We start from the raw sequence: 21,552 nt of genomic DNA on the forward strand, positions 1-21,552 counted from the left end.
CACCCCAGAACTTCATTTCTGTGTGAACTACCGAGGTTTCAATTCTGTCACCAGGACTGCTGCACATCCCATCCCATGAGATTATGAGCTCATCAACAAGCTGGGTGCTGCCAAGTTTTTCAGTATTTTTGATCTGACATCAGGTTACTGGCATATCACTCTGAGTGAGGGGGGCAAAAGAGAGGTCAGCATTTTCAACTCGAGAGGTCCACATCCAATTTTGGGTGCTTTACTTTGGCTTGAAGAATGCCCCAGTCATTTTCTAGAGGTTGGTTAACAGGTAACTAGCTTGAAAGGAGGCCTTTTGTGCCACCTACCTGGACGACATTGCTGTCTACAGCTCCAGCTGGGAGGAGCACCTGCACCACCTCCAGGAGCTGCTCCAGGCCATGCAGGAGGCAGACCTTACTATCAAGGTCAGTAAGTGCCAGATAAGGTAGGATTCCGTGGTTTATCTGGGCCACCTGGTGGGTGGGGACAAGGTTCAGCCCCTCAAGGGCAAGATTGTGACTATCATGGCTTGACTCCCACCTAAAACTCAGACTGAGGTAAGGGTCCTCCTGGGCCTCACAAGATACTAAAGGAGATTTTTTAAGGTTTATTGCACCATTGTTGCCCCGTTAACAGAGCTGACTTTAAAGAAGCCGTCTAGATTGGTGATCTGGATAGAGGCCTCTCAGAAAGCATTTGATATCCTCAAAGAGGCCATGTGTACAACAACTGTACTCAAGGCTCCTGATGTTTCATAATAATTCATAGTGCAGATGTTTGCTTCAGAGCATGGCATAGGTGCAGTTTTAGCACAGTTGAATGAAGTGGGCCTAGACAACTGGTAGCCTTCATTTGTAGGAGGCTACTTCCACGGAACAGGGGTGGAGTGCGATTGTATGAGACGCTTTTGCTGTGGTGTGGGCACTAAAGAAATTGAGACCATACCTGTTTGGGACTCACTTCCTGGTTCAGACGGACCATAGGCCCATCAGATGGCTCATGCAGATGAAGGGTAAAAATCCCAAACTGTTGAGGGGGTCCACCTTCCTGCGGGGAATGGACATTACCATGGAGCACCGTCAGGGGTCAGACCATGCAATGCTGATGTTCTCTTCAGGTTCTTCTGACTTATTGAAGTGAACTCCCAATGGGTTTGGTAGCTCTCCCCACATTCAGCTGGGGGGGCCTCGTGTTAGATCTGACAGCGTAAGGGGGTATTTTCCCTAAATGTTTGCCTGCCTCCTCCACTTTTCCGACATTCTTTTTGCTGACTTTAGGACTCAACGTACTGTACCACTGCTGACCAGTGCTAAAGTGCTTGTGCTGTCTCCCCTAAACATGTTAATATTGGTTAATTCCCAAAATATGGCATATTTAATTTACTGTACCAAAAAAGAGAAATGGGCGATAAGGCTATACGACAGTCACATCAGTATATTATCGATATTATCAGTAACACAATTGAAAAACGCTCAACTGTTTGTGATCCTACTGCCCATGAACCACCAGATACAAAAACTTGATCAACAAAAGGTAGGAGTGTTTGTTATATCTAACAAGTATTATTCTTCAAAGTTGAAGAAGGCATTATTTCATTCTCATCTCTTCAATTTCTTTTACAATATTTTCATCGTATTTGTAGTATATCCATACAATACAACACGAAGGAACGGTATAACAATTAGTAATACAACGGAGTCACATAGTCTTGATGAAACATTTCTTGATTTATTTCTATTCTTTTGAAGATACAGATAATACTTTAGCCCAACCAACGCATTTCACCCAAACAGACTTCATCAGGGTTGTAGTTTTTCATTGAAATCCTGGTATATCTTCAGTTGAACTGCCCTGCACTGCACATAAATAATTCTCAGTCGGTTGTATCAAAATCTATCTTTATCCCTCTCAGTGTGTACGTAGTTCAGACTGTATAATATTAGTCCTACTTCATCACAAGGGATATGATCTCTTCCCTGGGATTTCTATCTTCCATTGCGCGGGTCAGGCAGGATCCTCCATCTTCCGAAGTCAGGATAGTCAGGATACTTTTTATCCTGACTTCGGAAGATGGAGGGTCCTGCCTGACCTATGCAGTGGAAGATAGAAATCCCAGGGAAGCCTATATGGCTTCTCGTCATCTCTTCTTATCTTATCATGTTCTGTTCAGTTTTCTATTCCTTACCTATCCTGTCAGTGCTTTTTCCTTTGTTACCTTTTTACTATGCCTCACTCTGCCATTTCTTTTAAGGTTGTATTTGGGCTACGATTTGTTTCCTCTTTTGAGATTGATGCTAATGTTTATTATAAATTCTTGTACATTTTGCACATATGTCAAGTAACCTTCATTTTGTTTCCCTGAATATCAAAGGTTTGTGTAATCCTACTAAGAAGCAGAGTCCTCACACATTTATCCTGGTTAAATTGTCAAATTGCCTGTTTACAAGAATCTCACCTTACAGATAAAGACCTTACTACTCTAAGAAAGAATTGGGTTGGACATGCAGTTAGCTCTCCTGCTAAACAAAATAGGAATGGTGTTGCTATTTTGTTCCATAAATCACTTCCTCTGGTTGGCCAAAAATAAGTGAAAGATGAAGTGGGCAGATGGCTTCTTTTTCATCTCACTATACATAATACTCCAATACCCATTTTTAATGTATATGTTCCCACCAGTATAGACGTTCATTTTTGGGAACAGATTTCTTGTACGTTACTGTCATGTTGAAATACTAACTTTATTGTTGGTGGTCATTGTATTCAATTTATGGATCCCTTTATAAGACAGAAATTCCACTGTCAGATATGTACCCAATAAAATGCAAAAAACATTTAGAAATTCTGTTCTGTCTAGGGGGTGTATTGATGCATGGAAGGCTAACAACTCGGGTGATACAGAATATAGTTTTTATTCTCTGGTTCACAAATCTAAATCAAGGATTGATTACATTTCTCTGATACATAACTTACTTTCCTCTTCAGTTAAGGCTGTAATTGGCTCTATTCTAATTTCAGATCACGCACCAGTTATAGTTGATCTGGATATGTTGCCAGATGTTTACCAGTCTAATATTTGGTGTTTTAATAATAGTTTTTTCAGGTACAACATTTTTTTAGAACATTTTGAAATTTTCGTAAAACATGTCTACTATCAATCCAGATACCTCTTTTAATTTTGTATGGGTTGCTTTTAAAGCAACAGCCAGAGGATATATTATAGACTATGTTGAGACCAAAAAGAAAAAGCCCTTTTGTAATCCTCAGTTCTTTTTGCTTCTGTTACACAACTTGAGCATGAAGATGATACCTTCAACAGAGACACTACACTAAAACGTCTTATTGAAGCAAAGTTGGATTTGAATAAAAGATGGGTTGAAGTTGCATCTGGTTTACTGCTACAATAAATGCAAAAAACTATGGTGGCCGCAACTAGCTGGTAAAATGCTAGCCAATTACTTGAAAATAAGGAGACAAAAATCTAAAATTGATAGCATTATTGATAAAAAAGGAATTAAGCATTTTAAAGAGGCTGAAATCCTAAATTGCTTCATGGACTTTGATCAGAGATTATATACACCGGCACAATGCCTTCAACACCTTCTTTGACTCTCTTTCAAAAAAACAAGATCCGTTAGTTGATCCTTCTTCCTTAGACGATTATATCTCTAGCCCTGAAATAACTGCAGCCCCAGCCAAATGCCTAAAGGCTTTTCAGCTGAATTATACTCTAATTTTTCTCATATTTTGTTACAACACTTTTTAGCCATATTTCATTATTTTCTTCCCAATAACGAAGTTTGTGGCACTTTTTTAGAAGCTATGCTTTGCTTAATTCCCAAATAGGACAAATATTTATCTCTTTGCAATCATTATAGGCCTATATACCTTATTAACTCAGATTGTAAGATTTTTTCAAAAAGTTCGGCTCTATGCATTAACAGTTTTATTCCAGATTTGATTGGAATAGAACAGTCAGGTCTTGTGAAAGGCTGATATATGGCTGATAACCCTAGAGCATTTATGGACATTATAAATCGTGCTTCAAAAAGGTAACACACTCGTTGCTGCCATAACATTGGATGCAGAATAGGCTTTTGACCAAGTCAATTGGAGCTTTAGGATTCAAGCATTAAAATTGCATGGCTTTCGTCCAGGAATATTAAAGTACATCCGCCTATTATATACTTCACCTAAATCCTCCATTTATGTTAATTGTCTTCAGTCTTCATATTTTTCCTTACTTCGGGATATGCGACAGAGATGCCCTCTGTCACCTTAATTATTCAGATTGTCCTTGGAATCTTTTTAAGAAACTCTCCATCAGTCATCTTCCTTTCATTGTTTAAAGCATAACTAAATTCACTGCTCAAGCAGATGATGTTATTCTTTATGCCTCGGACCCACAGACCTCTATTTCTATTTTCTTTAACTTATTAACAAAATATTCAACTCTATCCAGCTATAGCTTAAACATTGATAAGTCAGAAATAATGCCATTAAATAAGTATTGTTTAGAAAATGTTTTCAGATTCCGGATTCAAGTGGAATCCTAAGTTAGGCCTGGGCAAAAATTTCGTTTCGTTTGCGGAAATTGCGATAATTTGACATTTTCGCGTTCCGCGGAGAGCGCGAAAACGTCAAAATTCCCACTTTCCGCAGCTTGGCAATAATTTGTTTCTTGCTCGCACTGTAAAATAATACATTCTCGTGCACGTGCGATCGCCTTACCTGAATCCCTGCGTTTGCCGACAAGTTTTCTTGATCCGGTCGCGTTCTCCATGAGATGTTGGATTGTTTTTAGCCATTTGCGCTGTCTCGCGACATTTCGCACCCGCAGTGACGTCATGCGTCGCGCGATCATGTCTTTCTTCACGCGATCATGCACCGCGAGACAACTCAAAACAAGATGGCCGCGCCCGCGAGCAATCACATGGGTAAGTTGGCGACCCGCAACCATGCAGAAAATCTCGCGAACATGCGGGAAAAAAAATTCCGCATCTTCGCGATATTTCCGCTTGTTTGCGATAATTTTAAACATTTTCGCGATAATTTGCGAAAGTGGATTTCGCAAATTCCGCCCACCCCTATTCTAAATGTATCATATGTTCAGGAATTAAATATTTCACCTCTATCAAAGAAACAATTCAGATTACTTTAGCTGAAGTTCATCTCAAAATCCTAAATTTGTAAGAGAAATGGTCACCTTTATATTTGCCGTAGTAGGGCAGATTAGATACAGTCCAAATGATAATGCTACCTGTCATTAATTTCTATTTATCAATGCTCCCCGTGAAGCTACCACAGACGTTTTTTAAAACTCTTAATAGTTTGGTTGGCAAATTTTTCTGGAATGGGTGGAAAGCACGTATTTCATTAGCTACATTATGTAAATCTAAAGGCTAGTGCAGGATAAACTTTCCTGGCTTTCAGAAATCTCACTCCACTTTTGTATTGAAACAAATCTTGCCCATTTGGAAAGGGATGAGGATGCTCCTTTTACTGTTTGGCACAAAGTGGAAGATTCAATGATTTCTCCTTTTTGCTTTAACACTGCAGCTCATATTTCCCACCCTACCCAAAAAATGTTTTTAATTCCTACTATTGTGAATTCAATCCACCTGGTGCAACCTATTCTCACCTGGTCATAGTCACCCCTATAGGTGTTTCTGGAATCCTCTGTATGGTGCAACAGAAATATTACATCATCGAATCAGTCGATTTTTTTGAGGGATTGGTGGGGGCTAAACATATGTTTTAAGTTAAACTGTTATTGCATGGCACAGTTTTTTTGTCCAGATTGAAATTTCGCCTAAGTACAGTTTCACCTCCTTTTGCACATTCAAATGTGAGTTGTTGAAGATGACTATTTCACATTACGTCTACTCTTATTACTACTCCTACTCCCAATCCTAGCCCAACTCATGATATTTAAAAATGCTCCCTTGCTGCCAAGACATCATATATATATATATAATAGCTTGAACATTTACCTCCCATCTGCACCAAATCTAAAGTGGAATTACAATGGGAGTTGGATTAAAATATTTCTTTTCACTACAAACCTGAAATGTAATTTGGTTCAAAATTCATTACACTTCCTGCTTGGCTAGCACTACACAAACCGGGTATTATTTATATAAAAGGTTATTTTTAACTCCTACTTGCCTTTACAAATGCAACCACAACATGGATAATAAATGCTGGACTAGTAGAACTGCAACAGGTACTCTTATGCATATGTTTTTTCATTGAACGTCAATCAAAACCTTATGGTGAGAGGTTTGGGCTAAGGTTTCAACTATTTGTTCCATGGCTCTTCCTTTTGATATTTTACATATTTTCCTAGCCAGCTCTTCTCAGAAATGGATTGGCAATCATAAAATTGGATAATTTGTGGACTTACTTATAGCCAAAGATTTATAGATTATTACATACGTTTGGAAGGATGCTAATATGCTCACTTCTTCTAGATGGTGGAGTTTGTTATGTTACCATCACCAACATGATAGAGCATGCACAGCCTCTGCTCAGCATCTCATTAAGAAAATCCTATTTTGGCTATCTCACAGTGGCGGCTGCCATATACAAAAAGAGGAACGGTGGGTGGAGCGGGGGAGAGAGGGAATGCAAGGGGTCGTGGGAGGGTTGCACGGGGGATGGTATGTTTAAAGTAATAATAAAAAATAAAAAGGTACGCTTACCTGCAGCCGGCCGCCTCCCGCTCGCGCCTCGGTGCTGGAACTTCCTTGTCCAAGCATACACACTAAGAGAAGGTCACAGACTCCCTGTTCAACATCTGCGCAGATTGGCCTGAGCAGGCTAGAAAGCCACCCTGCTTTGACCAGGGAGTCTGTGGGGTTTCTCCAGCCCGGCTGCTCAATGCAGCCGGGCTGGAGAAACCTATGTGCCCATGAGTTTTCTTCAGCCCAAGACGACCGGCCAAACACACACAAGCGCTTAGGAAGCACTTTTCCTCCCCTTCCCATGCCTCGGCCCCACCCCTCCCTGTACAAGCTGGCAGATATTGAAATATAATTTTATTTCTTTGCTGTTGGCTCTGAGCCAGTGGGGCAACGCTCATCCGCCACTGCGAAGGTGCCGCCCCTGCTACCACATTCTGTCTCTCTAGACTATTAACCGGTTCAATTATTGAATGCAACTACTACCTTCCAGCCTCCTTGAGTAATAGATTCTATTTGGTGTTACGTTACATTGTACATATGATTCATGTAACTTATAATTGCATTGGTTGTGAGCTAAGGCTTTTTTATTGATTTCTCCACTCTTTCCAACCCTTCTCTTTTACTTTTCTTCATCCTCTAAACTGCCACTTGTAAGGTGTTATGTGGCATATTGTCAGCACTTTTTCTATAGTTGTATACTTCTATTTCACTTACTGTTCTTTATTACATTCTATAATGTTGTTTTATTTGTGTTCTATATATTGAATAACTATAGATATGTTCCCTGGGTTATTTTCTTTGAAATTCTTCCAATAAAGTATTTTCAAACAAAAAAAACGAAAAATATGGATAAGGAGCAAGGCAAAAAGTATGGGGAAAGACTATCCTGAGGCTGACAGGTCTAACATATTTATATTACAGAGTGGTGGTTACTAGAGATAGGAATTCGTCATGTTTCTCACCGTTCATAACTTTGCACCTATTCTCTACAAAACTTTGTAGACTTATTCTTCCTTCTACATTGGCAGATGATGCAAAGTTTCATGGTGACTTGTCAAGGTGGTGCAAAAATAAACGGAGGGTCCCAATACGAGTTTTTCCACCAATGCATTTTCCATAGACTTTTGCATTGGACGTAGCGTGAAAACGGCTCAACAGATTCACATGAAAGTTAGGAGGATTAGATATTATGATGTGCAGATGATCCTTTTGGGTACAACAAGTACATCGGGTAAGTATTTTGTTATGTAATAAGGCTTTTATTGCAGTATTTTCACAAATGTTCACAGTATTTCATGGACGTACCGCAGTACATAGCGATGGCAAGTCATTATGTGATATGCTAAGGACTGCCTTAACAAAAGTTAACGACAGCCTTATTGTTGTTAGGTACACTTTCCCTGTGTTCTGCATTTCACTCTTAGATGTGGGTAGGTATTAGGTTTGATATTTTCCTTGGCAAGGCCTATTCGCTGGAGGAGAGAGCATTACTTATGGCTGGGCCTAGTGGAAATAGGTAGGGAAAAATATGTATACGTTTCCATATATTTAAAAATAAAATCAGAGTACTGCAGTACCGCCTCGGGAGTACTGCAGTGCAAAAAATAAAAATGTCTTTTCCATTAATAACATATTGCAATCTTCAGTAAAATGTCTACCCAGTACCACAGTTGTAGGAAAGTAGAATCTGCTTTCATGGTTACCCCTACTTCTTGTGGGTGTCATACTATTTTTCTGACTAGTCTGACTGGGATCCTGGTAATCAGGATCCTAGTCACTGTGCTTCCTCCCTAAATTGTCTATGGTGAGTACCTTGCTTCATTCCTAATTGGCTGCTGGTGTACCTTAGTAAGTCCCTAGTATATGGTACTAAGGTACGTAGGTTCTAGGTACACCTGGGGTCCCCCATGGGCTGCAGCATGTATTATGCCACCCATAAGGGATCCTCCAAACTCTGACTACAGGCCTGCCATTGCAGCCTGTGTGAGTTAATGCTTGCACCTCTCACGAAAGATATAAGTTTCCTTATATCTAACATCACTGCACTTAAAAACTCTAAGTCACCCCTCTAGTAGGCCTTTCAGTCCCAAAGGCAGGGTGTTCAGTTCTAAGTGTGAGGGTGCCCATGCATGAGTAGGACACCTTTGCAACCTTCGAAGTCCACTCTCCTGGGTTGTCAGTGCATCAGTCATTATGATATATAGAGTGGCCATGTGTCATTATGCGATGAAAATCTCAAAACTGGCTGTAATGAATCCTGTCATGTTTGGTATCAAACATGTTGGAATCATACCCCCACCCCTTAAACAATGTGGGAGGTATGATTACATGCACTGTAAATCTCCTTTGGGAGGCCCTCAGTGCTCCCGGTTCCATGCTTCTAGAACCGGACAGCAAGCTAGGGCAGCTGCCGACCTGAGACACAATTGTACCCTCCTGCTGCTGAGTCAAGCTCGAGCAAGTGAAGGCAGAACAATAGGTATCCTGTCAGGGTTTAGTGTATTGGGACAGGATGGGGGCGCTTGCCAGTGCCACTCAGACTGCTTGAGGGGCACATTTGGTGCCCTCCTTGCCTACTCAAGCTCAAACCAGTTTGAGGAACTGTTAGCTCCTTTCTTGGTGCAAAACTGGACAAATGACATGGGAGTATCTTCCCCACTGTCGAGACCCTCCTCTGGGAGGGACCCCTGAATTACCCCAACCCTTTCCTTCTCTGAAGGTGGGTCCCTATATTCTTAGATTGTTAGACTCTTAGTGGGATTCGATTCAGATCTAACTCTGAATCCTCTTCAACTGTCCGGACATTCTGACAGTGTCAGACTGACTGCGTCAGACTTACTGCATCGGACTTCGTGTTGGGAACCAAGACTGCAACCGGGAAGACTCTGTCTGCACCTGATCTCTTAATTTTGCAAGCCACTGCTCCTAAGAAGATATAGTGCCTTGAGTCGATAGTGAGTGGGACGATGACGTAAAGGATGGCATTGCAGAAGCTGGTGTGTGGTCTTGGTGGTCTGTAGGCAAGGGTGCCTCTGATGGTGTTTTTCCCATCTGTGTGGAGCTAGAAGTTGAGATGCTCCAATATTTGGGTTGGGTCACCTGAGGAGGTTGTACAGCAGAGGGTGTCCTTGTAGATGATGGCAATTACACCTCTGTGTTTATTGGTTCGATCCCGATGTGTTATCTTGCAGCCTTCAGGGGTGGCAATGGCGATGTCCGGTGTGGAGGTGGGGTTCAGCTAGGTTTCTGTGAGTAAGAGGATGTCTGGGGTGAGGGAGGTGATCATGTCCAAGATCTCTGTGGCGTGTTTGTTGAGCAAACGTGTGTTGAGTAGGATGCTCTGGAGTTCTGCTGTGATGGTTTTGGTCAGCGCGGTGGATGCAGTCGTGCTTGCAGTGTCTCCGGCATTGTTGGTTGCTTCAATGTAACAGGTGAAGCGACAGTGGTAGCAGGAGAATGTTCCTTTGGTGGTGCATGGCAATGTGTGGCAGCAGTTGTTGTTGATGAACCCGGGATACACGGCTCAGAGGTCTGCAGTGGTGTAGCTGCGCCTGGTGGAAAAGCTAGGGCTCCTGATGCAGGGCATGGTCCAACCACGGATGGGAGCAGACTGGGTTGCCTTTGGTGCACCAGCTGCGCACCCGCCATGTGTGCGAGCTGCACTCCCTCCCTGTGGCCTCCATTAGGTTGGTCCTGGGAGGGATTTAGGGCACTGGGAGGACAGAGCAGCTGGAAATGGTAAAAATAAGATTCCGGCCCTGCTGAGCACAATAACAAAAATAATAGTCAAAAGTAGTCAGGATGCACAAAAGAAACAATACGGAAAGACTAAAGGCAAAACAACATGCTCAGGAGATACCGACACTGATTACAGCATGGATAACAGTTAAAGGAAAAGACAAAAGGCAAAACTGACATGCACAGGTGATAGTGGACACAAACAGAAAAGTGAAAATGCAAAAAACTAGCTGGCACGGATTGCAGATAACAGTCACAGATTACAATCGAGAGGCACCAAGTTTCTGGTGACAAAACAAAAGCGAGGGCAGTCAGGGAATATTACAGGAGGCAGAGGCAGTGGGCAGTAGCTGAACACAGTGCTTGGCAGCGGTGGGTAGCAGGCACAGGAACCTGCTTAATGGGGTCATGCTATGGCCTCCATCAAAAATGTACTGGGAGGGTGGCAGGGCACTGGAATTCGGGATTGGCAGAAGAGCTGGAAGAGGGAAAAATGAGCAGAGGGTGCAGCTGAGCACAATAACAAAAATATCAGTCAATAGCAGTCGGGAGACACAAAATAAACAAATAGAAAAGATAAAAGCCAAAACAACAAACATAGGAGAAAAAGGCATGGATTACAGGCATGGATAACAGTTTATGGCAAAAAACAAATGGCAAGACAAAAGGCAAAACTGACATGCACAGGAGAAAGTGGGCACAAATGGACAAGATAAAAGGCAAGGAACTGAACACAGATAACAGGCACGGATTACAACCGACAGGAACCAAGTTTCCAGTGACAAAACAAAAGCACGGGCAGGCAGAGAATAACAGGAGGCAGAGGACAGTGGGCAATAACTGAACACAGTGCTTGCCAGCGTGAAGGAGCTGGCACAGGGGCCACTCTATGCCACTACACTGTATGCCACTCCTTTCTTCACCACTCCAGTCTATGCTATCCCTCTGTATGCCACTCTACTCTACGCTACTCCACTGCATGCCATTCCACTCTATGTTATTTCACTCTAAGCCACTTTACTGTTTTCTACTTCACTCCACTGATTTCCACTCCAGTGCATGACACTTCCCTGTACACCACTCTACTCTACACTATTCCACTGTACACCACCACACTGTACCTCACTCCACTGTATGCCACTCCACTCTACAACCCTACACTGTACGCCACTCCACTCTATGCCACTCCACCGTTCACCTCTGTACTGTATATCACTGCAAGCCACTACACTCTAACACACTCCAGTGTACACCACTCCACTGTACACCAGTCTCGTATACACTATTCCACTGTATGCTGCTCAAGTCTATGTCACACCAGTCTAAGTCACTACACTGTATGCTACTAAACTGTAAGCCAATACACTGTACACTATTCCACTGTCCTCAGTTCCACTGTACGACACTCTGCTCTATGACACACTAATATATGCTTTTCTACTGTATGCCACTCCACTCTACGCCACTCCACTCCATGCCACGTCACTCTTTGTCACTCCAGTCTACGTCACTGCATTGTACGCCACTCCACTATGTGCCACTCCACTTTACGGCAATAATCTGGACACAAATACACTTTAAATCACTCCATTCTATGCCACTTCAGTGTACGCCAATCCACTGTACACCAATTAGGCCTGGGCAGATTTTGCGGAGTTCCTCTATGTGGAACTCCGAAAACTGACCAAATAAATTGACCAATCTACGCAGAGTTCCACAAGCTGTGGAGTGCATTAGGTCACACTGTCCGTGCAGATTTATCACACCAGGTGTTTGTCCTGCACTGGAAAATCAGTGTGAACTGCACCATGTGCAGCGCAAGAGGGTGCTGCTTATTTCTGCCGCTCAAGTAGATGTTCTACTTGAGTGGCAACTTCCTAAACGTGATTGTAAGGTTTCTCAACACGAGCAGTAGGGGCCATCCATGACCGCCCATGTTGAGAAATCTCGCCAGGAGGTGGTCTGGAGTAAGATTTTCCTCGCTTGCGCTTGCGAGCGAGAAAAAAAGTCTGCTCCGCTACACTGAGTTTTTTGGAACTCTGTGCACTATGTGGAGTGGTGTGGAAAAAACTCCACAAAATCTGTGAGCAGAGCGGAATTTCATGCCCAGGCCTAATGCCAATTCACTCTACCCTAATACACTTTATCCTATTCCACTGTATGACACTCCATTCTATGCCACACTACTGTACGCTATTCCACTAAAAGCCAACCCATTCTACATCACTAGGCAGTACACCAGTAACACTCAACGTTATTCCACTCTACATCACTCTACTATACACTATTACACTGTATGCCTCTCCACTCTGTGCCACTCCACTCTGTCATTATACCCTATGCTATACCGCTGTACACCGCTCCACTTAAAAAACACTCCACTCTACAACACTTCACAGTATGCTATTACACTGTATGCCTCTACAGTCTACCCCAATGCACTCTACCAGCCTCAGCTCTACAATAGTCCTCTGTACCTTACTCCACTCTACAACACTCAATTCTATGCTACTATACAGTACACCACTCCACTGTAAGCTACTCCAGTCTGCACTATTCCACTGTACGCCTCTACACTGCACCTCGCTCCACTCTATGCCACTCTAATGCATGCAACACACTACTCCATTGTAGACTATTCTAGTCTATGTCACTTAACTCTGTGACACTTCACTCTACCCTACTCCAGTGTACATATTTCACTGTATGCCACTCCAGCACTGTACACCACTCCACTGTATGCCACTACGCTGTACCTAACTCTACTCTATGCCAGTCAACTCTAGAACACTCCACTGTATGCCACTCCACTCTATGCTGCTCCACTGCACGCCACTCCAATCTATGCTATTCAACTGTACACCAATCCACTCTAACCCACTCCATTGTATACCACTGCAGTCTATTCCACTCCACTCTACCCCACTCCACTGTACATCACTCTTTGTCACTCCACTCCGTGCCACTCCAGTCTGAGCCACTGCACTTTACACTGGTTCCCTCTATACTACTCCATTCTGCCCCATTCCACCGTATGCAACTCAACTCTCCCCACTGCACTCTATGCTATTCCCATCTACAACACTCCATTGTATGCCACTCCACTGTACGCCACTCCACTCTATAGCACTAAACTCTACGACACTCCACTGTAAGATACTCTACGCTATTGCACTGTATGCATTACACTGTACCTCACTCAACTGAACCATGCTCCACTCTACACCACTGTACTCTATACTGCTACATTGTATGCCACTCCACTCTTCACCACTTCTACTGTACATCACTCCACCGTATATCACTCCACTCTATGCTATTCCATTCTGTGCCACTCCACTATAGGCCACTCAACTCTACCGCACTACACTGTACGACACTCCACTCTACACCACTCCACTCTACACTACTCCACTGAACACCACTCCACTGTACCACATTCCACTCTACTCCACTCCACGACGCTATGCTCTAAATCAGTACACTTTACGAACTCCTTCTCTACTATACCACACTCCACTTAATAACTCTCCACTCTATGACAGTAAATGCTTCGGTTTAAAAACAACATTATTAAAAAAACATGTACATTTAATGAAAAAAAATAAGGTCACACCTTTGTTATAGTTTGGAAAACTTTATTTATTCTTTCTACACAAGCCAAACTTTACACAAACATTAGAAATTCTCCAGTCATAGTTATATCTTAAATATATACTTTACAGACCACCTTTAAATTGACCTAACTTTATATATTCTTTAGCTACAAACAAAAGTTAAAGTACAGAAAAACGTAAATTTTAAAACTTATATTGCTAACTTATCATTTATGAAACACTTCCAAATTATTATAACGCGCACACCACCATACAAAGTGTTTACAACTTGGCACCCACACTAAATTTACTATTGTTTTATCCAGTATGTTCCAAAGTTTATTGATGATGTTCATGATGGCTTTGGAGACTAAGCAGTACTCCATTCTGAGGCGTATTGTTTGTTTGGTTAGTTTATTTTCTTATTTTTTCACCAGTAGGTCTTTACACTTTTATTCATCTACTCTTGCACTTGGTGCTTATCTTCAAAGATGACAAGTGAACGCACCCCTGATGCAAAGGTACTTCAGTTGTACTTATTTAGATGTAATGACTCCCGTGGTCATAGCCTGCAATGTAACAACCAACATTCCTTAGGTTGCTGTTTTAGAGAATGGAAATATTTCTTGTTGTTGAGAGTGTTCTGAATAGGGAGATGTTTAAGCTATAGTAACTTCTTCACAGAAATTACGAGTTATTGGCATGTTCCTGTAAAGGCCAAAGTAAGCATTTGTCTTTCGTTGACACTTTTAACTCTGATTTGAGCCTTTCTACATTTATACTGTGATTACTGTTGTCCCTTTGAGGACGTCTGTGTGCCATAAAAAATATGCAGCAGTCCTTTTCACACCCTCTTTGGAAAATCTATAGAGGGTTTATATAATTAAATGTAATACATTGGTTTGATCAGGGGTTTTGGCTGACATTTTGTAGGTGTCACCAAACAACACAACCAAAATAAGAAAGGTTTTAGAAAATGAAGAAATAAAGAATATTTTCAAGTTGAATTTAAAAAAAAAATGTGATAAGACAAAGTTAAAAGATAAAAGAGATTAATCAAGAAGTTCCAAAGTTTTTATATATAAATGCTGATAAAACAATGGAATACTCACTATACAATGTTTCAGTTGCTGCCATCATGCCTCACGGGTGGGGAGGTGGGCACGGGGGGGTGCTCTGGTAAGGGGGATTGCAGGGGGTCGCAGAGAGGGTCATAATTAAAAAAACAACTTACCTTTAGGACTGGTCCTGCGTCTTCTCTGCTCCTGGGGCTGCTTTTCTCTGCTCCTGCTCTACTGTGTCCATGAGCTCCAGGGGCTGCAGGGGTGGACATTTGCAATGCAGCCTGCATGGAGAAGGGGAAAGTGCGCATGACTGGTTTGGGCAGCCTCAGGAGTAATCAGGAGTCATTGCGCACTTAGGAGTGGGCAAACCACTCCTCCTCTGCCCTGCTCCCTAAGCAGAGCAGAGCAGCCCCGCCCTACTGCCCGTATGCAAAAGAAACATAAAATGATAATAACTAAACATTATAACCATTTTATGTTCTTGCTTCTCGCTCTGCGAGAAAGCATGGAGGCGACACTCCTCTGCCATAGCGGAGGAGCCGCCACTGCAGTGTTTATCAGAAGATCAGGTCATAATCCCTACTGAATGAATGATATTTATTGTTTACTAAATTAAAACCATAACAATTTTTTTTCTGCAGATCTTGACTTTGGTTAAAAAAACAGACGTTAAGATTGATTTGTCAACCCGATATGTCACAATATAATATCACACTGTTATAAAACAAAAATCTTCCACTATATTCTCTAAAACCCTATAAAATGGTATGTAAAATATATAAGACTGTTGATTTGTTGGGGGCAGACATGTAAAAAACCATCAGATTACGGGTGACAAACTTATTAGTTTCATTTATGGTAGGAATAATTTCTAAATTAAATGTTGGCGTACTAAGGGGCCCATAAGGATGGCGGGCGAATCGCCCCTGCCGGGCCGGCAGTAGCCACCGCCGGGCCGGCGGGGGCGATCCACCGGCCATCCTTCCATGATTGACCCCCCACCACATTAGGATGGCTGGGGGTCCGCGGCGGACGGGAAGACCGTCCGCCACTTTTCCGCCGGTCGACTAGTCGACTGGGCGGAAAACAGCCACAATATGGTGGCAGTGTCTGTAAGACACCGCCAATCATATCATGATGCCTGCGGAGACTCGCCTTTCCATGGCGGCATGCGGTTTCTGCTTTTGGGGGCCTGTTGCGGGGCCCTAGGCTGTTGGGGGTGCACATGGGTGGTACCTATGTTATCCCCCTTATTGCCATGCACTACATGGCAGGCCCTGCACAGTACTTTCACATTGCCAGCGGGTCTGCAGCCAGCAGATCCACCCGCAATGTGAAAGGAACAGGATGCGCCTACAAGTGTGGCGGGTGCATCCTGATACACATGGAGGGACTGCTGCGACTTCGGTGGTCGGTCCCTGGCTCCCTTACGATCAGCGCACCATCGTAATGGACCCCTAAGTCTCTTATATTACTGCACAGTCATTGGGCCTTTGTGGGTCTAGATTGTTTCCCGCCTGGTATATGTGGCAATAGGTTCAGTCCTTAAAATCACTGTCGGGCGGACTAATTACGGCAGGCGTTATTTCTTCAATGGATAGACCCTCACTTGGTGACTTAGACTTCACAGCCTGATTGTGTATATGGAGGAACTTAACTAGTTTGCACTTCATCTGTGGGTCGCAAGGATCCAGCCCTGTAATAATGGTGGACCTGCAGGATCGTATTCCTTTAATCCGGAAGGCTTCCTTTAATAAAGTGACACGTGCTGGATTAAGGTTCTGACAGAAACATATCAGGTGGAAAACATCTTCCTTTTGACTACCACGTAGGCAACACGTTTTTCAGCCAATATTTTTCTGTCTGCGCGTCTGATAGTGAGGGATAATTTCCAAAGCGTAATGCCGTTAGCTTTTCTTTTTTAAATGGGCCGAAAAATTAGATCTAAATAGGCCGCCGGTTTGAGGACTTTGTAGTTGTTGAATACTGTCCAGAAGTGCGATCTTTGACTAAAAGTACTTTTATCCAATAATAGAGAATGGAGTTTTGAGGCTTTATTTAGTGCTAACTTAAATGTTATAATGGACAGATTTTTATTCCAAAGGTCCAAAGTGCAAGTAAATTTAAGTGCATTGTGCAAAAAAATAGCGTGTGGTGATTTCTTCCCAGTCTCGAGTTCTTGCCACAGTGCCTCATTAATGCTATAATTCTCCATGTTTTGTTTTATGCGATACCAAACTTTTATTGATGAGTAGAGTCGGCCCAGTGTTTAGTTAATTAGGCCAAATTCCAGGCGTATTTGAGCTGGCGAGGCAGTTTGAGGGAGCTAAAAGACTTTAAGAAAAATACTAGTTGTTAATTTATTAAGAAGAGTTACATCTTTACCGTAAAGGGCAGCAATCGCATATATTAAGATTGGGAGCGTTTTAGCTGTCATTACCGAGTGGTCTGAATGATGGGCCCTCCAGTTTCTTTGCCAATGACTTATAAGCAAAAGTTAGTGCTCTTGCCAGTTGAGCCATTTAGTTCTTCTATTCGCAATGAGTCAGTTTATTGTCAATATAGTATCCCAGGTATTTGTAGCTAGAAACATTTTCTAAGGGTTTTCCTTCTAGCCAGATGTTATGCGGATAGGCTGCCCGATTACTAATATGCTTGTTTTTTGTTTTTATTGTGTTAAGTTTGAACTTGTTTGCTGTTAGAAATTCTCTAAGATCAGTTATCAGTCTGGTTAGGCCAGTCTTGGTTAAACTGATTAAGACAACATCATTGGCATAAGCAAGGTGCGATAGGGTTAAGGTGCCAAGATGTGGTGAGGGAGAGTTAAGTCAATCCCCACTGAAACAGCAGTCTAAGGCATTGTTTGGTACCTTTTGTCTTGTTGAATTTCAATTACAAGCAGAATCAAAAAGGTTGAGCCAGCAAATGATACCTGTGAAGACAGCATCACATCTGGGTATGGTTGACTCACTGTGACCATGCTTGTGAGCATTTCAAGCTCCACCTTGAAGATTTTTTAAAGAAGCCAAATCATTTGCAGTAAAGAGCTGAAGCATCTACCTGTCTTGATAGTTGAATCCTGGTGTAATGACAATTGAGGTTAGTTGGAATTAGATACAGTTTGAGCGCCTACTTGACCTGGAGCTGCAGCACGAAGCAGCCTTCTTAATGCCATAGCTTGATGCTAGTTTGATGGCCAGCATTTTTAATCAGTCTCCGACTCAATGTGAATGTTAAAGTTAATCTTCCCAACTGATGCACACCCGAATATCAATGAGGACTATGTCAAGAAACTGCCATCCCCAGCTCTGCAAATAAGTAATAGAAGCAGCGATTCACAAAAGATGTTCGACCAAATTCTTACAATTGTATCCTGTCAAGATATATAAAGTCCTCTTGCAAAAAGCTTGAGTTACAAGATAATTGCATTAAGCACCAACATCTGTATTGGACACCATACACGTCTCAAGATCAAAAAACTAAAGAGCTGGAAATATTATGTGGAAACATTAGTAGAAGAATGTGTTTCAGAAAATGAAAGACCGTACAAAATGCTGGGCTGAGGCAACTAATAGAAGTGTGGAGGAAATCAGAAAATCTCGTATGACCTTAGGTTGAGAATAAAAGACAACCTAGCCACCAGGAGGGAGGAGTCTGCTACAAGAAATGAAGGACCCAGCTGTGAAAAACTTGCTTCACATTTGGAACAATTGATTGATTCAATCCTACCATCTATGGCAGATGCAGAGGTTTCATCTATATAGTCTTCTGCTCATAGGAAAAAATGACAGTTTTAAAAAAATAATTATTTTATTTAAAGAGGAAAGTAGATATCCTATCATATAATGCACTTATAATTTAGTATGAAAATGTGCAACATTTTCTATATAATAACGTACCTGAGGTACCTATAAACAAAGAATTATGGGTATTTAGTCCTTTTGTTTTCATTAAAGAAAACTTCTAAATTATATTTTAAAACTCATCTGAATATATTAAGGTTTCGACCATCTCACTAAAATAAAATGAACGATTTGTAATAATATTAATGCATTACGTTTATTGATAAAAAAAACTCTCATTAAACTCATGTGTCCCAAGCCAGATATATCTACCATCCCTGAAAAACAGGTCTAACCCTTGGAGAACAATCAGATATGGATGATGTTGATGTTGAAGATCTGTGACCAAAGATAATTTTTCTAGTAACAGATAATGAAAATCAGAAAGACGTGGATACAATGGTGCCAGGTCCTAATGTAACTTTTGCTAATTCTGTTGCAACACCCGTGGTTGTCACAGAATCCACAACAAAAAGTAATACAAGTAGATTCAGGCAACAGTCTGCGGTTAGGCGAGGTAGTCCATCTAGGCAGCAGGCGCTACATTATTAAAGCATGCACTAGCTAGTAGACCAACAGCGGCCCTACGTAATTCTTTAGGAAAATGAATGCTATGATTTCAAAACACAAGCCAGGGCCACTTGTGACCTCAGTCAGTGGGTTAAGGAGGTACAGAACATCACATGAAAGTTAAATAATAAATTACAGTCTGGTATGTGATATTAGTCCGGTTTTAAGGAAACTATGACAGATAATAGCATCAGAAGCACAGACAAATAGGCTCAGACAAGATATTCAATTCACCTACAGGCTTTAGGCTATCTGTAGGAGGATTTTCATCTGAAACTGTGAAAATGTGAAGATGCACATCTAATATGTAAGTAGAAATGGTGCATCAAAGAAGGGATTTAGACAGAACTCTGGCATAAAACATACATACCCTGGATAAAATTGAAGCAGCACATGTTTCTCACAGATATAATATAGGTAACACACAGAGAGTAGTTGGTTCTACAGTTAGTAGTTTCTCTGTTATACCTGAGCATTGCACTAGTAGAACTACTAGATCTCAAAGTGCACCTGGAGAGGTATCTGGAACATCACATAGAATTGAAAAGTCTATCAGTAGAATTTCAAAATGGGACTAGTTCATGGATGTTAATTATGGCAATGCCTGGCGAGTGCGGCACCAGTGGAAATGATGGCATGCAAGGTATGGGAATGGAATGAGCTACAGAAAATGGGAGTATCTTGATTATATGTTTACCCCATCTGTTACCATCTTGGGACACCTGCTACTCCCATTGGCTGCTGACCCCGCTACTCGAGTGCATCTGCGTGGGCTGCAGCGGCAAACCCGATGGCAGCTTTGTGTCCTCCCAGCAAATGTTTCGGGATCCCACAGCCTTGTTTATGGACACCACGACTTACTACCAGCTCCTAGCATCAGTGCAAGGTCTTCACAACATGTTTCTGGCAGCCACACCAAGTTTGCGGTGCTAGAGGAGAAGCTAACCAGCCCTTCGCCTGCAAGCCAATCATGCATATCTATGATGGTATGCAGAAGGCTGCTCCGATTCAGGCAGACTCTGTCTGCCAGGCTTGGTCGGATGACATCAATGGGGTGATCAAAAAGGACCAACGGACCTACTGCTACTCCATGTCCAAGGCTCTATCCCCACATTACAGACTGCGCTTGATTCATTTCTAATTCTTACACAGAATCTACCACACTCCTGCGCATCTGCTGTGAATGGGACTTGGCTGATCATGCATGCTGCATGCACTGCGTGGCATCACATGCTGGTTTTCTGCAGTTGGGGTGGGAATGCCTCAAGATGTGGGACTTCCGGGAGGTGGTGTTTAGAGATAAGTCCAGCATTACAGGCCACTTCCCTGAGTGTGCTCCTCTGGTTGTGCTTTTGGGTTATGTCAAGAAATTTTACCTGTAGTACTGTTGATTGACAGCTATGTTGTTGCTCCTGGCAAAACGTAGGGTGGCAATGCACTTGGGCAGGAGACTGGTGCCTAGTAGGAGCAATTTGCTACGTCCTGCTGCCATCTGCCAGAAGATGCTAGATACGAACTGGGAACTGATGTCCGTCTGTTCCCGCCCAAAGGATATTTAGATCTCCTTGACAACTTACCTCATGGAGTCTACATGTTGAGTCAACCGAGAATGCTGATGGTTCTAGCAATCCCCTCCTGACTGCAGACGTGCCTGCCTGCCCCTCCACACATGATGCCTTGTCTGTCTGTTCAGATAATGTTGGCTGATGCCTTGGCCTTACATTTTAGTGGGTGAGTTGTCACCAGACCTTCTTGTGCAGAGTGTAGACTTAAGTGAGTGGCTACAATGCTTATTCTCTCTTTCTCCCTCTGTTCTCCCCCTCATCTTCCCTACAATTTCCCTATGTATTTGTGGGATATGGTGTTTGTTTTTTCCTGGGATGCATACTGGTTTGCAGTTTTGCTGTCATTGTTTTCTTGAATAAATCAATAAATACAACTTAAAGAAAATAATAATAATAATAAATAAATATATATCTATATATATCTATATCTATTACCTACTGGCGGTCGCCAGTAGGTAGTTATAGTTAGGACCTATTATCCATAGGAAATCCGCAACATTCTA

Source organism: Triturus cristatus, chromosome 3_1 (genome assembly GCF_964204655.1).
Source record: "Triturus cristatus chromosome 3_1, aTriCri1.1, whole genome shotgun sequence".
NCBI lineage: Eukaryota > Metazoa > Chordata > Amphibia > Caudata > Salamandridae > Triturus > Triturus cristatus.